This window comes from Pseudophryne corroboree, chromosome 10 (genome assembly GCF_028390025.1).
Source record: "Pseudophryne corroboree isolate aPseCor3 chromosome 10, aPseCor3.hap2, whole genome shotgun sequence".
Classification (NCBI taxonomy): Eukaryota; Metazoa; Chordata; class Amphibia; order Anura; family Myobatrachidae; genus Pseudophryne; species Pseudophryne corroboree.
Window position 1 is genome coordinate 168,906,027 of NC_086453.1, and position 17,442 is coordinate 168,923,468.

General features: G+C 34.8%; 7 non-coding genes across 7 annotated transcripts; all 7 read right to left on the bottom strand.

The window, feature by feature from the left end:
* Positions 1–440: 440 nt before the first annotated feature.
* On the bottom strand, positions 441–514 carry TRNAN-AUU (transfer RNA asparagine (anticodon AUU)). The gene has a single exon. It is a non-coding gene; the product is annotated as a tRNA-Asn (tRNA).
* Positions 515–2,786: 2,272 nt separating this feature from the next.
* Positions 2,787–2,860, bottom strand: TRNAI-AAU (transfer RNA isoleucine (anticodon AAU)). The gene has a single exon. It is a non-coding gene; the product is annotated as a tRNA-Ile (tRNA).
* A 2,271-nt stretch (positions 2,861–5,131) lies between these two features.
* TRNAN-AUU (transfer RNA asparagine (anticodon AUU)) lies at positions 5,132–5,205 on the bottom strand. Its single transcript has one exon. It is a non-coding gene; the product is annotated as a tRNA-Asn (tRNA).
* Positions 5,206–7,478: 2,273 nt separating this feature from the next.
* On the bottom strand, positions 7,479–7,552 carry TRNAI-AAU (transfer RNA isoleucine (anticodon AAU)). Its single transcript has one exon. It is a non-coding gene; the product is annotated as a tRNA-Ile (tRNA).
* A 2,270-nt stretch (positions 7,553–9,822) lies between these two features.
* TRNAI-AAU (transfer RNA isoleucine (anticodon AAU)) lies at positions 9,823–9,896 on the bottom strand. Its single transcript has one exon. It is a non-coding gene; the product is annotated as a tRNA-Ile (tRNA).
* Positions 9,897–11,002: 1,106 nt separating this feature from the next.
* On the bottom strand, positions 11,003–11,076 carry TRNAI-AAU (transfer RNA isoleucine (anticodon AAU)). Its single transcript has one exon. It is a non-coding gene; the product is annotated as a tRNA-Ile (tRNA).
* Positions 11,077–15,685: 4,609 nt separating this feature from the next.
* TRNAI-AAU (transfer RNA isoleucine (anticodon AAU)) lies at positions 15,686–15,759 on the bottom strand. The gene has a single exon. It is a non-coding gene; the product is annotated as a tRNA-Ile (tRNA).
* Between the last annotated feature and the right edge of the window lie 1,683 nt (positions 15,760–17,442).

A 17,442-nucleotide genomic window follows, 5' to 3' on the forward strand; every position in this document is an offset into this window, starting at 1 on the left:
CACAGATGCAGTGGCGTTAATGTTTCCTGGTGTCAACCTGTATTATTTCAGTAGATATTGAAATGAGGATGCATCTTGCTGCCTTTCCAATGAAGCACGTTTAATTTAGTAATAGGTGAAAAACCATCCCTACAAAGGTGTTAATCAGATACTTGGCTTTGTGGACACTTTTCAGAGAACAAATTTGTTAGCATAAAAATAAAGGCAGAAAATAAAGAGCTGTTTAATCACTCAATTGGATTTTTCTGCCAGCATATTTCTTTTTCTCTGCAACCCACTGCTAAATTGTGCTTCCTAGCTGTTTTTTTTTATAAAATCACTTAATCAAATCTAACTCTGATTACATCAGAGAAAGCCAGGTACCCTACACCATAAGAGGGGGTTTGAAATTTTGACTTGTCTACTTAAAGATCACCAAAATCTGATAACAAGGTCAATTACATCCCTGGGTGGGATTGAACCACCAACCCTTTGGTTAATAACCAAACACGCTAACCAATTGCGCCACAGAGACACTTTGCAAAAGTGCATACTGACAAAGGCTAATAAGCATTCATCTAGAACGTTTCCTAGAAAAACTTTAAATAGTCAATAATCTGGAGAGTTTTTGTAAGATGTTTCTTCCATCAACCAATGAAGAAACACATTGGTACTTTCCCATGATGAGTGAGTGAGTGCTTCAGGATCTCTTGCACTTACATGTGCAGCAGAGTACTGCAATGGAAGCATGCTGGGCCATTAACCCAGAGGTAGGCAGATTGAAACTATCCTCTGCTATATGCATTTTTTTTTTGTTAATTAAAGTAATCCAAAACTGGGATTGATATTTTTGGTCTTTTATTTTTACTTAAAGTACAATAACTTTTACCATTTTAATTTGTTTTAATAGTATATTGACAGTATTGTTTTCTTTCAAAAATCCACTTAATTTTCTTTACCCGATTATTAAAATGGTAATTGACAAAAACAAACTACATTGTCACCAGAAGAGCAATACAAAATGTACAAGTGATATATTAAAATCATCTTTCCAGCTTGAATTTCAATGATGCATTGGGGCAACGATTTTGTGAGAAACATCTTCACCTTTAAATAAAGATTTTCTTAATTCCTTACCTGTGTGCTAATTAGATATCACTTTGTTTTCACATTAAACAGACTTCCACATTAGAAAGCAGCAAGGATGCAGTGGCGTTAATGTTTCCTGGTGTCAACCTGTATTAATTCAGTAGACATTGAAATGAGGATGCATCTTGCTGCCTTTCCAATGAAGCAAGTTTAATTTAGTAATAGGTGAAAAACCATCCCTACAAAGGTGTTAATCAGAGACTTGGCTTTGTGGACACTTTTCAGAGAACAAATTTGTTAGCATAAAAGTAAAGCCAGATAATGAAGAGCTGTTTAATCACTCAATTGGATATTTTTGCCAGCATATTTCTTTTTCTCTGCAACCCACTGCTAAATTGTGCTTCCTAGCTGTTTTTATAAAATCACTGAATCAAATCTAACTCTGATTACATCAGAGAAGGCCAGGTACCCTACACCATAACAGGGGGTTTGAAATTTTGACTTGTCTACTTAAAGATCACCAGATTCTGATAACAAGGTCAATTACGTCCCTGGGTGGGATTGAACCACCAACCTTTTGGTTAATAGCCGTACACGCTAACTGATTGCGCCACAGCGACACTTTGCAAAAGTACATACTGACAAAGGCTAATAAGCATTCATCTAGAACGTTTCCTAGAAAAACTTTAAAAAGTCAATAATCTGGAGAGTTTTTGTAAGATGTTTCTTCCATCAACCAATGAAGAAACACATTGGTACTTTCCCATGATGAGTGAGTGCTTCAGGATCTCTTGCACTTACATGTGCAGCAGAGTACTGCAATGGAAGCATGCTGGGTCCATAACCCAGAGGTAGGCAGATTGAAACTATCCTCTGCTATATGCATTTTTTTTTTTAATTTAAGTAATCCAAAACTGGGATTGATATTTTTGCTCTTTTATTTTTACTTAAAGTACAATAACTTTTACCATTTTAATTTGTTTTAATAGTATATTGACAGTATTGTTTTCTTTCAAAAATCCACTTAATTTTCTTTACCCTATTATTAAAATGGTAATTGACAAAAACAAACTACATTGTCACCAGAAGAGCAATACAAAATGTACAAGTGATATATTAAAATCATCTTTCCAGCTTGAATTTCAATGATGCATTGGGGCAACGATTTTGTGAGAAACATCTTCACCCTTAAATAAAGATTTTCTTAATTCCTTACCTGTGTGCTAATTAGATATCACCTTGTTTTCACATTAAACAGACTTCCACATGAGAGAGCAGCACAGATGCAGTGGCGTTAATGTTTCCTGGTGTCAACCTGTATTATTTCAGTAGATATTGAAATGAGGATGCATCTTGCTGCCTTTCCAATGAAGCACGTTTAATTTAGTAATAGGTGAAAAACCATCCCTACAAAGGTGTTAATCAGATACTTGGCATTGTGGACACTTTTCAGAGAACAAATTTGTTAGCATAAAAATAAAGCCAGAAAATGAAGAGCTGTTTAATCACTCAATTGGATTTTTCTGCCAGCATATTTCTTTTTCTCTGCAACCCACTGCTAAATTGTGCTTCCTAGCTGTTTTTTTTTATAAAATCACTTAATCAAATCTAACTCTGATTACATCAGAGAAGGCCAGGTACCCTACACCATAAGAGGGGGTTTGAAATTTTGACTTGTCTACTTAAAGATCACCAAAATCTGATAACCAGGTCAATTACATCCCTGGGTGGGATTGAACCACCAACCCTTTGGTTATTAACCAAACACGCTAACCAATTGCGCCACAGAGACACTTTGCAAAAGTGCATACTGACAAAGGCTAATAAGCATTCATCTAGAACGTTTCCTAGAAAAACTTTAAATAGTCAATAATCTGGAGAGTTTTTGTAAGATGTTTCTTCCATCAACCAATGAAGAAACACATTGGTACTTTCCCATGATGAGTGAGTGAGTGCTTCAGGATCTCTTGCACTTACATGTGCAGCAGAGTACTGCAATGGAAGCATGCTGGGCCATTAACCCAGAGGTAGGCAGATTCAAACTATCCTCTGCTATATGCATTTTTTTTTTGTTAAATAAAGTAATCCAAAACTGAGATTGATATTTTTGCTCTTTTATTTTTACTTAAAGTACAATAACTTTTACCATTTTAATTTGTTTTAATAGTATATTGACAGTATTGTTTTCTTTCAAAAATCCACTTAATTTTCTTTACCCGATTATTAAAATGGTAATTGACAAAAACAAACTACATTGTCACCAGAAGAGCAGTACAAAATGTACAAGTGATATATTAAAATCATCTTTCCAGCTTGAATTTCAATGATGCATTGGGGCAACGATTTTGTGAGAAACATCTTCACCTTTAAATAAAGATTTTCTTAATTCCTTACCTGTGTGCTAATTAGATATCACTTTGTTTTCACATTAAACAGACTTCCACATTAGAAAGCAGCAAGGATGCAGTGGCGTTAATGTTTCCTGGTGTCAACCTGTATTAATTCAGTAGACATTGAAATGAGGATGCATCTTGCTGCCTTTCCAATGAAGCAAATTTAATTTAGTAATAGGTGAAAAACCATCCCTACAAAGGTGTTAATCAGAGACTTGGCTTTGTGGACACTTTTCAGAGAACAAATTTGTTAGCATAAAAATAAAGCCAGATAATGAAGAGCTGTTTAATCACTCAATTGGATATTTTTGCCAGCATATTTCTTTTTCTCTGCAACCCACTGCTAAATTGTGCTTCCTAGCTGTTTTTATAAAATCACTGAATCAAATCTAACTCTGATTACATCAGAGAAGGCCAGGTACCCTACACCATAACAGGGGGTTTGAAATTTTGACTTGTCTACTTAAAGATCACCAAAATCTGATAACAAGGTCAATTACGTCCCTGGGTGGGATTGAACCACCAACCTTTTGGTTAATAGCCGTACACACTAACTGATTGCGCCACAGCGACACTTTGCAAAAGTACATACTGACAAAGGCTAATAAGCATTCATCTAGAACGTTTCCTAGAAAAACTGTAAAAAGTCAATAATCTGGAGAGTTTTTGTAAGATGTTTCTTCCATCAACCAATGAAGAAACACATTGGTACTTTCCCATGATGAGTGAGTGCTTCAGGATCTCTTGCACTTACATGTGCAGCAGAGTACTGCAATGGAAGCATGCTGGGTCCATAACCCAGAGGTAGGCAGATTGAAACTATCCTCTGCTATATGCATTTTTTTTTTAATTGAAGTAATCCAAAACTGGGATTGATATTTTTGCTCTTTTATTTTTACTTAAAGTACAATAACTTTTACCATTTTAATTTGTTTTAATAGTATATTGGCAGTATTGTTTTCTTTCAAAAATCCACTTAATTTTCTTTACCCTATTATTAAAATGGTAATTGACAAAAACAAACTACATTGTCACCAGAAGAGCAATACAAAATGTACAAGTGATATATTAAAATCATCTTTCCAGCTTGAATTTCAATGATGCATTGGGGCAACGATTTTGTGAGAAACATCTTCACACTTAAATAGAGATTTTCTTAATTCCTTACCTGTGTGCTAATTAGATATCACCTTGTTTTCACATTAAACAGACTTCCACATGAGAGAGCAGCACAGATGCAGTGGCGTTAATGTTTCCTGGTGTCAACCTGTATTATTTCAGTAGATATTGAAATGAGGATGCATCTTGCTGCCTTTCCAATGAAGCACGTTTAATTTAGTAATAGGTGAAAAACCATCCCTACAAAGGTGTTAATCAGATACTTGGCTTTGTGGACACTTTTCAGAGAACAAATTTGTTAGCATAAAAATAAAGGCAGAAAATAAAGAGCTGTTTAATCACTCAATTGGATTTTTCTGCCAGCATATTTCTTTTTCTCTGCAACCCACTGCTAAATTGTGCTTCCTAGCTGTTTTTTTTTATAAAATCACTTAATCAAATCTAACTCTGATTACATCAGAGAAAGCCAGGTACCCTACACCATAAGAGGGGGTTTGAAATTTTGACTTGTCTACTTAAAGATCACCAAAATCTGATAACAAGGTCAATTACATCCCTGGGTGGGATTGAACCACCAACCCTTTGGTTAATAACCAAACACGCTAACCAATTGCGCCACAGAGACACTTTGCAAAAGTGCATACTGACAAAGGCTAATAAGCATTCATCTAGAACGTTTCCTAGAAAAACTTTAAATAGTCAATAATCTGGAGAGTTTTTGTAAGATGTTTCTTCCATCAACCAATGAAGAAACACATTGGTACTTTCCCATGATGAGTGAGTGAGTGCTTCAGGATCTCTTGCACTTACATGTGCAGCAGAGTACTGCAATGGAAGCATGCTGGGCCATTAACCCAGAGGTAGGCAGATTGAAACTATCCTCTGCTATATGCATTTTTTTTTTGTTAATTAAAGTAATCCAAAACTGGGATTGATATTTTTGGTCTTTTATTTTTACTTAAAGTACAATAACTTTTACCATTTTAATTTGTTTTAATAGTATATTGACAGTATTGTTTTCTTTCAAAAATCCACTTAATTTTCTTTACCCGATTATTAAAATGGTAATTGACAAAAACAAACTACATTGTCACCAGAAGAGCAATACAAAATGTACAAGTGATATATTAAAATCATCTTTCCAGCTTGAATTTCAATGATGCATTGGGGCAACGATTTTGTGAGAAACATCTTCACCTTTAAATAAAGATTTTCTTAATTCCTTACCTGTGTGCTAATTAGATATCACTTTGTTTTCACATTAAACAGACTTCCACATTAGAAAGCAGCAAGGATGCAGTGGCGTTAATGTTTCCTGGTGTCAACCTGTATTAATTCAGTAGACATTGAAATGAGGATGCATCTTGCTGCCTTTCCAATGAAGCAAGTTTAATTTAGTAATAGGTGAAAAACCATCCCTACAAAGGTGTTAATCAGAGACTTGGCTTTGTGGACACTTTTCAGAGAACAAATTTGTTAGCATAAAAGTAAAGCCAGATAATGAAGAGCTGTTTAATCACTCAATTGGATATTTTTGCCAGCATATTTCTTTTTCTCTGCAACCCACTGCTAAATTGTGCTTCCTAGCTGTTTTTATAAAATCACTGAATCAAATCTAACTCTGATTACATCAGAGAAGGCCAGGTACCCTACACCATAACAGGGGGTTTGAAATTTTGACTTGTCTACTTAAAGATCACCAGATTCTGATAACAAGGTCAATTACGTCCCTGGGTGGGATTGAACCACCAACCTTTTGGTTAATAGCCGTACACGCTAACTGATTGCGCCACAGCGACACTTTGCAAAAGTACATACTGACAAAGGCTAATAAGCATTCATCTAGAACGTTTCCTAGAAAAACTTTAAAAAGTCAATAATCTGGAGAGTTTTTGTAAGATGTTTCTTCCATCAACCAATGAAGAAACACATTGGTACTTTCCCATGATGAGTGAGTGCTTCAGGATCTCTTGCACTTACATGTGCAGCAGAGTACTGCAATGGAAGCATGCTGGGTCCATAACCCAGAGGTAGGCAGATTGAAACTATCCTCTGCTATATGCATTTTTTTTTTTTAATTTAAGTAATCCAAAACTGGGATTGATATTTTTGCTCTTTTATTTTTACTTAAAGTACAATAACTTTTACCATTTTAATTTGTTTTAATAGTATATTGACAGTATTGTTTTCTTTCAAAAATCCACTTAATTTTCTTTACCCTATTATTAAAATGGTAATTGACAAAAACAAACTACATTGTCACCAGAAGAGCAATACAAAATGTACAAGTGATATATTAAAATCATCTTTCCAGCTTGAATTTCAATGATGCATTGGGGCAACGATTTTGTGAGAAACATCTTCACCCTTAAATAAAGATTTTCTTAATTCCTTACCTGTGTGCTAATTAGATATCACCTTGTTTTCACATTAAACAGACTTCCACATGAGAGAGCAGCACAGATGCAGTGGCGTTAATGTTTCCTGGTGTCAACCTGTATTATTTCAGTAGATATTGAAATGAGGATGCATCTTGCTGCCTTTCCAATGAAGCACGTTTAATTTAGTAATAGGTGAAAAACCATCCCTACAAAGGTGTTAATCAGATACTTGGCATTGTGGACACTTTTCAGAGAACAAATTTGTTAGCATAAAAATAAAGCCAGAAAATGAAGAGCTGTTTAATCACTCAATTGGATTTTTCTGCCAGCATATTTCTTTTTCTCTGCAACCCACTGCTAAATTGTGCTTCCTAGCTGTTTTTTTTTATAAAATCACTTAATCAAATCTAACTCTGATTACATCAGAGAAGGCCAGGTACCCTACACCATAAGAGGGGGTTTGAAATTTTGACTTGTCTACTTAAAGATCACCAAAATCTGATAACCAGGTCAATTACATCCCTGGGTGGGATTGAACCACCAACCCTTTGGTTATTAACCAAACACGCTAACCAATTGCGCCACAGAGACACTTTGCAAAAGTGCATACTGACAAAGGCTAATAAGCATTCATCTAGAACGTTTCCTAGAAAAACTTTAAATAGTCAATAATCTGGAGAGTTTTTGTAAGATGTTTCTTCCATCAACCAATGAAGAAACACATTGGTACTTTCCCATGATGAGTGAGTGAGTGCTTCAGGATCTCTTGCACTTACATGTGCAGCAGAGTACTGCAATGGAAGCATGCTGGGCCATTAACCCAGAGGTAGGCAGATTCAAACTATCCTCTGCTATATGCATTTTTTTTTTGTTAAATAAAGTAATCCAAAACTGAGATTGATATTTTTGCTCTTTTATTTTTACTTAAAGTACAATAACTTTTACCATTTTAATTTGTTTTAATAGTATATTGACAGTATTGTTTTCTTTCAAAAATCCACTTAATTTTCTTTACCCGATTATTAAAATGGTAATTGACAAAAACAAACTACATTGTCACCAGAAGAGCAGTACAAAATGTACAAGTGATATATTAAAATCATCTTTCCAGCTTGAATTTCAATGATGCATTGGGGCAACGATTTTGTGAGAAACATCTTCACCTTTAAATAAAGATTTTCTTAATTCCTTACCTGTGTGCTAATTAGATATCACTTTGTTTTCACATTAAACAGACTTCCACATTAGAAAGCAGCAAGGATGCAGTGGCGTTAATGTTTCCTGGTGTCAACCTGTATTAATTCAGTAGACATTGAAATGAGGATGCATCTTGCTGCCTTTCCAATGAAGCAAATTTAATTTAGTAATAGGTGAAAAACCATCCCTACAAAGGTGTTAATCAGAGACTTGGCTTTGTGGACACTTTTCAGAGAACAAATTTGTTAGCATAAAAATAAAGCCAGATAATGAAGAGCTGTTTAATCACTCAATTGGATATTTTTGCCAGCATATTTCTTTTTCTCTGCAACCCACTGCTAAATTGTGCTTCCTAGCTGTTTTTATAAAATCACTGAATCAAATCTAACTCTGATTACATCAGAGAAGGCCAGGTACCCTACACCATAACAGGGGGTTTGAAATTTTGACTTGTCTACTTAAAGATCACCAAAATCTGATAACAAGGTCAATTACGTCCCTGGGTGGGATTGAACCACCAACCTTTTGGTTAATAGCCGTACACACTAACTGATTGCGCCACAGCGACACTTTGCAAAAGTACATACTGACAAAGGCTAATAAGCATTCATCTAGAACGTTTCCTAGAAAAACTGTAAAAAGTCAATAATCTGGAGAGTTTTTGTAAGATGTTTCTTCCATCAACCAATGAAGAAACACATTGGTACTTTCCCATGATGAGTGAGTGCTTCAGGATCTCTTGCACTTACATGTGCAGCAGAGTACTGCAATGGAAGCATGCTGGGTCCATAACCCAGAGGTAGGCAGATTGAAACTATCCTCTGCTATATGCATTTTTTTTTTATTTAAGTAATCCAAAACTGGGATTGATACTTTTGCTCTTTTATTTTTACTTAAAGTACAATAACTTTTACCATTTTAATTTGTTTTAATAGTATATTGACAGTATTGTTTTCTTTCAAAAATCCACTTAATTTTCTTTACCCTATCATTAAAATGGTAATTGACAAAAACAAACTACATTGTCACCAGAAGAGCAATACAAAATGTACAAGTGATATATTAAAATCATCTTTCCAGCTTGAATTTCAATGATGCATTGGGGCAACGATTTTGTGAGAAACATCTTCACCCTTAAATAAAGATTTTCTTAATTCCTTACCTGTGTGCTAATTAGATATCACCTTGTTTTCACATTAAACAGACTTCCATATGAGAGAGCAGCACAGATGCAGTGGCGTTAATGTTTCCTGGTGTCAACCTGTATTATTTCAGTAGATATTGAAATGAGGATGCATCTTGCTGCCTTTCCAATGAAGCACGTTTAATTTAGTAATAGGTGAAAAACCATCCCTACAAAGGTGTTAATCAGATACTTGGCTTTGTGGACACTTTTCAGAGAACAAATTTGTTAGCATAAAAATAAAGCCAGAAAATAAAGAGCTGTTTAATCACTCAATTGGATTTTTCTGCAGGCATATTTCTTTTTCTCTGCAACCCACTGCTAAATTGTGCTTCCTAGCTGTTTTTTTTTATAAAATCACTTAATCAAATCTAACTCTGATTACATCAGAGAAGGCCAGGTACCCTACACCATAAGAGGGGGTTTGAAATTTTCACTTGTCTACTTAAAGATCACCAAAATCTGATAACCAGGTCAATTACATCCCTGGGTGGGATTGAACCACCAACCCTTTGGTTATTAACCAAACACGCTAACCAATTGCGCCACAGAGACACTTTGCAAAAGTGCATACTGACAAAGGCTAATAAGCATTCATCTAGAACGTTTCCTAGAAAAACTTTAAATAGTCAATAATCTGGAGAGTTTTTGTAAGATGTTTCTTCCATCAACCAATGAAGAAACACATTGGTACTTTCCCATGATGAGTGAGTGAGTGCTTCAGGATCTCTTGCACTTACATGTGCAGCAGAGTACTGCAATGGAAGCATGCTGGGCCATTAACCCAGAGGTAGGCAGATTGAAACTATCCTCTGCTATATGCATTTTTTTTTTTTGTTAATTAAAGTAATCCAAAACTGGGATTGATATTTTTGGTCTTTTATTTTTACTTAAAGTACAATAACTTTTACCATTTTAATTTGTTTTAATAGTATATTGACAGTATTGTTTTCTTTCAAAAATCCACTTAATTTTCTTTACCCGATTATTAAAATGGTAATTGACAAAAACAAACTACATTGTCACCAGAAGAGCAATACAAAATGTACAAGTGATATATTAAAATCATCTTTCCAGCTTGAATTTCAATGATGCATTGGGGCAACGATTTTGTGAGAAACATCTTCACCTTTATATAAAGATTTTCTTAATTCCTTACCTGTGTGCTAATTAGATATCACTTTGTTTTCACATTAAACAGACTTCCACATTAGAAAGCAGCAAGGATGCAGTGGCGTTAATGTTTCCTGGTGTCAACCTGTATTAATTCAGTAGACATTGAAATGAGGATGCATCTTGCTGCCTTTCCAATGAAGCAAGTTTAATTTAGTAATAGGTGAAAAACCATCCCTACAAAGGTGTTAATCAGAGACTTGGCTTTGTGGACACTTTTCAGAGAACAAATTTGTTAGCATAAAAGTAAAGCCAGATAATGAAGAGCTGTTTAATCACTCAATTGGATATTTTTGCCAGCATATTTCTTTTTCTCTGCAACCCACTGCTAAATTGTGCTTCCTAGCTGTTTTTTTTTATAAAATCACTTAATCAAATCTAACTCTGATTACATCAGAGAAGGCCAGGTACCCTACACCATAAGAGGGGGTTTGAAATTTTGACTTGTCTACTTAAAGATCACCAAAATCTGATAACCAGGTCAATTACATCCCTGGGTGGGATTGAACCACCAACCCTTTGGTTATTAACCAAACACGCTAACCAATTGCGCCACAGAGACACTTTGCAAAAGAGCATACTGACAAAGGCTAATAAGCATTCATCTAGAACGTTTCCTAGAAAAACTTTAAATAGTCAATAATCTGGAGAGTTTTTGTAAGATGTTTCTTCCATCAACCAATGAAGAAACACATTGGTACTTTCCCATGATGAGTGAGTGAGTGCTTCAGGATCTCTTGCACTTACATGTGCAGCAGAGTACTGCAATGGAAGCATGCTGGGCCATTAACCCAGAGGTAGGCAGATTGAAACTATCCTCTGCTATATGCATTTTTTTTTTGTTAAATAAAGTAATCCAAAACTGAGATTGATATTTTTGCTCTTTTATTTTTACTTAAAGTACAATAACTTTTACCATTTTAATTTGTTTTAATAGTATATTGACAGTATTGTTTTCTTTCAAAAATCCACTTAATTTTCTTTACCCGATTATTAAAATGGTAATTGACAAAAACAAACTACATTGTCACCAGAAGAGCAATACAAAATGTACAAGTGATATATTAAAATCATCTTTCCAGCTTGAATTTCAATGATGCATTGGGGCAACGATTTTGTGAGAAACATCTTCACCTTTAAATAAAGATTTTCTTAATTCCTTACCTGTGTGCTAATTAGATATCACTTTGTTTTCACATTAAACAGACTTCCACATTAGAAAGCAGCAAGGATGCAGTGGCGTTAATGTTTCCTGGTGTCAACCTGTATTATTTCAGTAGACATTGAAATGAGGATGCATCTTGCTGCCTTTCCAATGAAGCAAGTTTAATTTAGTAATAGGTGAAAAACCATCCCTACAAAGGTGTTAATCAGAGACTTGGCTTTGTGGACACTTTTCAGAGAACAAATTTGTTAGCATAAAAATAAAGCCAGATAATGAAGAGCTGTTTAATCACTCAATTGGATATTTTTGCCAGCATATTTCTTTTTCTCTGCAACCCACTGCTAAATTGTGCTTCCTAGCTGTTTTTATAAAATCACTGAATCAAATCTAACTCTGATTACATCAGAGAAGGCCAGGTACCCTACACCATAACAGGGGGTTTGAAATTTTGACTTGTCTACTTAAAGATCACCAAAATCTGATAACAAGGTCAATTACGTCCCTGGGTGGGATTGAACCACCAACCTTTTGGTTAAGAGCCGTACATGCTAACTGATTGCGCCACAGCGACACTTTGCAAAAGTACATACTGACAAAGGCTAATAAGCATTCATCTAGATCGTTTCCTAGAAAAACTTTAAAAAGTCAATAATCTGGAGAGTTTTTGTAAGATGTTTCTTCCATCAACCAATGAAGAAACACATTGGTACTTTCCCATGATGAGTGAGTGCTTCAGGATCTCTTGCACTTACATGTGCAGCAGAGTACTGCAATGGAAGCATGCTGGGTCCATAACCCAGAGGTAGGCAGATTGAAACTATCCTCTGCTATATGCATTTTTTTTTTTAATTGAAGTAATCCAAAACTGGGATTGATATTTTTGCTCTTTTATTTTTACTTAAAGTACAATAACTTTTACCATTTTAATTTGTTTTAATAGTATATTGACAGTATTGTTTTCTTTCAAAAATCCACTTAATTTTCTTTACCCGATTATTAAAATGGTAATTGACAAAAACAAACTACATTGTCACCAGAAGAGCAATACAAAATGTACAAGTGATATATTAAAATCATCTTTCCAGCTTGAATTTCAAAGATGCATTGGGGCAACGATTTTGTGAGAAACATCTTCACCTTTAAATAAAGATTTTCTTAATTCCTTACCTGTGTGCTAATTAGATATCACTTTGTTTTCACATTAAACAGACTTCCACATTAGAAAGCAGCAAGGATGCAGTGGCGTTAATGTTTCCTGGTGTCAACCTGTATTAATTCAGTAGACATTGAAATGAGGATGCATCTTGCTGCCTTTCCAATGAAGCAAGTTTAATTTAGTAATAGGTGAAAAACCATCCCTACAAAGGTGTTAATCAGAGACTTGGCTTTGTGGACACTTTTCAGAGAACAAATTTGTTAGCATAAAAATAAAGCCAGATAATGAAGAGCTGTTTAATCACTCAATTGGATATTTTTGCCAGCATATTTCTTTTTCTCTGCAACCCACTGCTAAATTGTGCTTCCTAGCTGTTTTTATAAAATCACTGAATCAAATCTAACTCTGATTACATCAGAGAAGGCCAGGTACCCTACACCATAACAGGGGGTTTGAAATTTTGACTTGTCTACTTAAAGATCACCAAAATCTGATAACAAGGTCAATTACGTCCCTGGGTGGGATTGAACCACCAACCTTTTGGTTAAGAGCCGTACACGCTAACTGATTGCGCCACAGCGACACTTTGCAAAAGTACATACTGACAAAGGCTAATAAGCATTCATCTAGAACGTTTCCTAGAAAAACTTTAAAATGTCAATAATCTGGAGAGTTTTTGTAAGATGTTTCTTCCATCAACCAATGAAGAAACACATTGGTACTTTCCCATGATGAGTGAGTGCTTCAGGATCTCTTGCACTTACATGTGCAGCAGAGTACTGCAATGGAAGCATGCTGGGTCCATAACCCAGAGGTAGGCAGATTGAAACTATCCTCTGCTATATGCATTTTTTTTTTTTAATTGAAGTAATCCAAAACTGGGATTGATATTTTTGCTCTTTTATTTTTACTTAAAGTACAATAACTTTTACCATTTTAATTTGTTTTAATAGTATATTGACAGTATTGTTTTCTTTCAAAAATCCACTTAATTTTCTTTACCCGATTATTAAAATGGTAATTGACAAAAACAAACTACATTGTCACCAGAAGAGCAATACAAAATGTACAAGTGATATATTAAAATCATCTTTCCAGCTTGAATTTCAATGATGCATTGGGGCAACGATTTTGTGAGAAACATCTTCACCTTTAAATAAAGATTTTCTTAATTCCTTACCTGTGTGCTAATTAGATATCACTTTGTTTTCACATTAAACAGACTTCCACATTAGAAAGCAGCAAGGATGCAGTGGCGTTAATGTTTCCTGGTGTCAACCTGTATTAATTCAGTAGACATTGAAATGAGGATGCATCTTGCTGCCTTTCCAATGAAGCAAGTTTAATTTAGTAATAGGTGAAAAACCATCCCTACAAAGGTGTTAATCAGAGACTTGGCTTTGTGGACACTTTTCAGAGAACAAATTTGTTAGCATAAAAATAAAGCCAGATAATGAAGAGCTGTTTAATCACTCAATTGGATATTTTTGCCAGCATATTTCTTTTTCTCTGCAACCCACTGCTAAATTGTGCTTCCTAGCTGTTTTTATAAAATCACTGAATCAAATCTAACTCTGATTACATCAGAGAAGGCCAGGTACCCTACAACATAACAGGGGGTTTGAAATTTTGACTTGTCTACTTAAAGATCACCAGATTCTGATAACAAGGTCAATTACGTCCCTGGGTGGGATTGAACCACCAACCTTTTGGTTAATAGCCGTACACGCTAACTGATTGCGCCACAGCGACACTTTGCAAAAGTACATACTGACAAAGGCTAATAAGCATTCATCTAGAACGTTTCCTAGAAAAACTTTAAAAAGTCAATAATCTGGAGAGTTTTTGTAAGATGTTTCTTCCATCAACCAATGAAGAAACACATTGGTACTTTCCCATGATGAGTGAGTGCTTCAGGATCTCTTGCACTTACATGTGCAGCAGAGTACTGCAATGGAAGCATGCTGGGTCCATAACCCAGAGGTAGGCAGATTGAAACTATCCTCTACTATATGCATTTTTTTTTTTAATTTAAGTAATCCAAAACTGGGATTGATATTTTTGCACTTTTATTTTTACTTAAAGTACAATAACTTTTACCATTTTAATTTGTTTTAATAGTATATTGACAGTATTGTTTTCTTTCAAAAATCCACTTAATTTTCTTTACCCTATTATTAAAATGGTAATTGACAAAAACAAACTACATTGTCACCAGAAGAGCAATACAAAATGTACAAGTGATATATTAAAATCATCTTTCCAGCTTGAATTTCAATGATGCATTGGGGCAACGATTTTGTGAGAAACATCTTCACCCTTAAATAAAGATTTTCTTAATTCCTTACCTGTGTGCTAATTAGATATCACCTTGTTTTCACATTAAACAGACTTCCACATGAGAGAGCAGCACAGATGCAGTGGCGTTAATGTTTCCTGGTGTCAACCTGTATTATTTCAGTAGATATTGAAATGAGGATGCATCTTGCTGCCTTTCCAATGAAGCACGTTTAATTTAGTAATAGGTGAAAAACCATCCCTACAAAGGTGTTAATCAGATACTTGGCTTTGTGGACACTTTTCAGAGAACAAATTTGTTAGCATAAAAATAAAGCCAGAAAATGAAGAGCTGTTTAATCACTCAATTGGATTTTTCTGCCAGCATATTTCTTTTTCTCTGCAACCCACTGCTAAATTGTGCTTCCTAGCTGTTTTATTTTATAAAATCACTTAATCAAATCTAACTCTGATTACATCAGAGAAGGCCAGGTACCCTACACCATAAGAGGGGGTTTGAAATTTTGACTTGTCTACTTAAAGATCACCAAAATCTGATAACCAGGTCAATTACATCCCTGGGTGGGATTGAACCACCAACCCTTTGGTTATTAACCAAACACGCTAACCAATTGCGCCACAGAGACACTTTGCAAAAGTGCATACTGACAAAGGCTAATAAGCATTCATCTAGAACGTTTCCTAGAAAAACTTTAAATAGTCAATAATCTGGAGAGTTTTTGTAAGATGTTTCTTCCATCAACCAATGAAGAAACACATTGGTACTTTCCCATGATGAGTGAGTGAGTGCTTCAGGATCTCTTGCACTTACATGTGCAGCAGAGTACTGCAATGGAAGCATGCTGGGCCATTAACCCAGAGGTAGGCAGATTGAAACTATCCTCTGCTATATGCATTTTTTTTTTGTTAAATAAAGTAATCCAAAACTGAGATTGATATTTTTGCTCTTTTATTTTTACTTAAAGTACAATAACTTTTACCATTTTAATTTGTTTTAATAGTATATTGACAGTATTGTTTTCTTTCAAAAATCCACTTAATTTTCTTTACCCGATTATTAAAATGGTAATTGACAAAAACAAACTACATTGTCACCAGAAGAGCAATACAAAATGTACAAGTGATATATTAAAATCATCTTTCCAGCTTGAATTTCAATGATGCATTGGGGCAACGATTTTGTGAGAAACATCTTCACCTTTAAATAAAGATTTTCTTAATTCCTTACCTGTGTGCTAATTAGATATCACTTTGTTTTCACATTAAACAGACTTCCACATTAGAAAGCAGCAAGGATGCAGTGGCGTTAATGTTTCCTGGTGTCAACCTGTATTATTTCAGTAGACATTGAAATGAGGATGCATCTTGCTGCCTTTCCAATGAAGCAAGTTTAATTTAGTAATAGGTGAAAAACCATCCCTACAAAGGTGTTAATCAGAGACTTGGCTTTGTGGACACTTTTCAGAGAACAAATTTGTTAGCATAAAAATAAAGCCAGATAATGAAGAGCTGTTTAATCACTCAATTGGATATTTTTGCCAGCATATTTCTTTTTCTCTGCAACCCACTGCTAAATTGTGCTTCCTAGCTGTTTTTATAAAATCACTGAATCAAATCTAACTCTGATTACATCAGAGAAGGCCAGGTACCCTACACCATAACAGGGGGTTTGAAATTTTGACTTGTCTACTTAAAGATCACCAAAATCTGATAACAAGGTCAATTACGTCCCTGGGTGGGATTGAACCACCAACCTTTTGGTTAAGAGCCGTACATGCTAACTGATTGCGCCACAGCGACACTTTGCAAAAGTACATACTGACAAAGGCTAATAAGCATTCATCTAGATCGTTTCCTAGAAAAACTTTAAAAAGTCAATAATCTGGAGAGTTTTTGTAAGATGTTTCTTCCATCAACCAATGAAGAAACACATTGGTACTTTCCCATGATGAGTGAGTGCTTCAGGATCTCTTGCACTTACATGTGCAGCAGAGTACTGCAATGGAAGCATGCTGGGTCCATAACCCAGAGGTAGGCAGATTGAAACTATCCTCTGCTATATGCATTTTTTTTTTAATTGAAGTAATCCAAAACTGGGATTGATATTTTTGCTCTTTTATTTTTACTTAAAGTACAATAACTTTTACCATTTTAATTTGTTTTAATAGTATATTGACAGTATTGTTTTCTTTCAAAAATCCACTTAATTTTCTTTACCCGATTATTAAAATGGTAATTGACAAAAACAAACTACATTGTCACCAGAAGAGCAATACAAAATGTACAAGTGATATATTAAAATCATCTTT